Source organism: Petaurus breviceps, unplaced genomic scaffold (assembly GCF_028583685.1).
Source record: "Petaurus breviceps papuanus isolate PSGF00001 unplaced genomic scaffold, PetGlider_PUasm1.0 90603, whole genome shotgun sequence".
NCBI classification, from domain to species: domain Eukaryota; kingdom Metazoa; phylum Chordata; class Mammalia; order Diprotodontia; family Petauridae; genus Petaurus; species Petaurus breviceps.
In genome coordinates, this window is record NW_027187284.1 from 4202424 (window position 1) to 4206219 (window position 3796).

Below are 3796 nucleotides of genomic sequence, written 5' to 3' on the forward strand. Positions count from 1 at the left end.
ACACACACACACACACACACACACACACACACACACACACACACACATATATATCAAAACTTTGATGCCACAAAATTTGAAATGAAGTCCCCTTGGTGTTGGTGATAGTATTATCTATGTCCCTATGAGATACAAAATAGGTTTTTTTTTGGGGGGGGGGTTTGGAGGTAGAAAGCAGGGCAGTTGGGGTTAAGTGACTTGCCCAAGATCACACAGCTAATAAGTGTTAAGTGTCTGAGGTCAGATTTGAACTCAGGTCCTCCTGACTCCAGGGCTGGTTCTCTATTCACTGTGCCACTTAGCTGCCCCTAGACATAAAATATTAATGATCATTGGAGAACTGACTAATCTCCAGCAGGCAGCTAATTGGAACTTATGGCACTGGGTTAGTCTGTTATCCTTACAGACAGGTGGAAGTCAGTAAACATCTATTAAGCATTTATCTTAGCACTGTGCTAAGTGCTGGTGCTAAAAAAACAAAATAGTTACAAAATAGTACTCGTCTAATGAGGAAGACAGCATGAAAAAATCACATAGCATGTACAAATAAACTATGTACAGAATGAGTTGGAAATAACCAACAGAAGCAGGGCATTCAAATTAAGGGAGAGAAAGAAAGGTTTTCTATATAAGGTAGAATTTTAAATACATCTTGAAAGAAGGGAGGGAAGTAAGGTGACAGATCAGGAGGAAAAGCATTCCAGGCATGGAGGACACAAAGAAAAAACTTGAAAGTTGGAACATGGAGTGTCTTATTTGAAGAACATTAAGGAGTCCAAAGTTTATGGATTAAAAAAGAAAAGTTTAAGGAAGAGTGGAGTCAGGATTTAATGTGTAAGAAGATAGAAATGTTGGAGAAGATAGGTTATAAAGCCTTTTAATGTCAGAGGATTTTATATTTGATCCTGAAACATCCGGGGAGCAACTGAAGTTTATTGAGAAAGGTGGATGAACTAGTCTGATCTGTGATTATTTGGGCAGCTATTTGGGAGGACAGATTTAAGTAGGTAGAGATTTGTGTAAGGTAAACTAAGCAGCAGTCTATTGTATAAATAAATTTTATCCATGTGATGAGGGCCTGGAAGAAAATACTCCCCAAAATTTAAAAAAAAATCTACTTCTTTTACTTATCTTTTAGAAATTCTACTTAGGAGTTTTGTATTTTTTTTTTTTAATGAAACACTGTTAATGGAAAGTCAATATAGAGATCATAGATATACTATTGAACTTTGAGTCAGGAAAATCTGAGGTCAAATCCTGCCTAAGACATTAACTTGTTTTTTGACCATGGAAAAATCAATTAATCTATCCCAGAGTCATTTTTTTTTCATCTGTGGAATGATTATAGTGACATAACATATCTTACATGGTTGTTGTCAGGACCAAATTAAATTACATATACATAGCCCTTTACAACCTTTAAGTGCTATATAAATGATAATTGTGATGATGATGATGATGATGAAGGACATTATGTACTACAGAGTACATTTCCATACTTAATCTTATGTATGGTTCTCATTACGAATTGGAATAAATGAAGGACAAAATTTACCCTGACCAAGGAAATATGAGAACATGTTACTATTTCTGATTTTCATATTATTTTCTCAAAACGTTTTAGTGCCCAGAGTTATCTTGAACTTCTCATAATTCAATGACATTTTATTTCCAAACGTTTTTTCCAAGCAACTTTTCAAATAATAATTAAAAATAAATCATTTAATTTGGAAGTACTTGACCACCAGAAGTAAATCTTCTTGGTGGCCATGATGTAACCCAACTCTGGCATTATAAAGAAAACTCTTCATAAAGTTCTGATAACCTTTGCCCACAGAAACAACATATTAGCTCTCAATTTAACTGGGTTATACTATAAAAACTGTTAGGTTATTTTTGTATATATCCAGCAGTTTTCACTTTTCAGAAAAGTTGGCTTGGGTACTCACATTTTTATACTTCCCCTTCCTTCTATAATTTGGGGAGGAGTATAATTTTTCCAGACCACACTTTTCTGCTCTCAATTGGCAGTCTTGAAGTATAACATTCCTTTTTGTTCCCAAGTCTACCCAACACCCTCCTCTTTATGTGGGGAAAACAGAGTTTTGGTTGGGATCCAGAGGTCAAAGACATCTAGCCTTGATTACAAAAAAAGATCTCTCTTCTACCCTGGGGCAAAGAAGGCTTTTGTCCATTGGAAGTTTGTTATTAATAAAACCATAGCAACACAAAAGAACCCTTACAACCTGAAAATTAGGAAGATACTCTAATTCTAGAAGTACAGAATCTCAAAAGTAGTGGATCGAGTGTTTCCATCTGGGTAAATTCCTGCTGGATACTGTGATGATTTTAAGTGAGAGGAGGAAAAAAATTCTATTTTGCCTCATTGTAGGTGAGGGGTGAAAGAGAAAGTTATATGAATAGGTGTGCATGGGTGTGTGGGGTTATCTCTCTCTACCTGCTCAGAGGTTGACTCTAACTTTCCCAGATTGAACTATTTAAAGAACTCAGGATTGTGAGATTAAAAAAAAATAATACAAGAATATCATTCCCTTTCCTTCCCCATTACCCCATAATTCTAATGTCTTCTCTCCGATAACCATCTCCCATTATCACTGAATATAGCTTTTTTGTTTTACATGTAATGTCCATTAGACTGTGAGGTCCTTGAGGGCAGGAGCTGTCTTTTGCCTTTCTTTACATCATCTGCCTTTAGTACCGTGGCTGACAAATTGTAAGCAGTGAATAAATATTTACTATCTGACTTGTGACTCTTTGTAAAGTCTTAGTAAAGGAAGCATTGTCTGGATCAACAACATTACAGTTAGTTTAGCTCCTTTTCACCACATTAAAAGCTGATTATCTCTGACAAAATTTTGTGACTACATAAAGTGAATTGCGGGTGAGGATATCATCACACACACACATCTCTTGTAATTTATATTTAATTGTTATGATGTATTCGGTATTATATTCTCAAAATAAAATATCAACCTGGAACAATAGTTAAAGATCCAGACATTAAAATCAGAAGACTAGTGTCCAAATCCTACTCCTACAACTTCATCACTGATCACAGGCAATTTCCTTAAATTGTGAGCTTCAGTTCATCATCTGAAAAAAACCATAATACTTCACAGAATTTCTTCAAGGCAAAATGAGATAATGAACAAAAAAATTTTAAGTGCTTAAAAAAGTGTCCCAAAAGTCTTCATGCATTTTAACCTAAAACTTTTGGGATACTATATCTAAATATGATGTAATGAAAAGAACTTTGTGTCTGGAGTCCAGAGACCTGGTTTCACATCTCAGCTCTTATACTTAGAACTTATATGACCTTTTGTAATATAATGCCAAAAGAAAGGCAACTTCCCAGGTTCAAAATACCAGCATAGGTGCTCTCTATTTTATTCAGTGACAAACCAAGAACAGAGAAGATCAAAACATGACATCATTCAAAATACAGCATTTACTAAGTGTGATTAAATAATCTCCAAGTACTACCCCACCCCAGGATCTTCCAATCATTCAATCAATTACAAAGCCCCTGTTCTAAATACTACTCCACCCCTAGGCTATACCTTAATTAAGTCCACCACAAAACCCCTCTTCTCAAATGGAGATTAGTTTCCAAACATAGGTAAAGTACCTTCATTTGTCAATCACAGCACAATAAGGTCAAAAGTTCCCCACCCCCTGGATCACAATTGAATCTACCCCAGAGTTACATCAAGTTTAAACACAGCACTTAATACCCAAATGGAGGTCTTTTCTTCATCTTCACACGAGGCAAGTT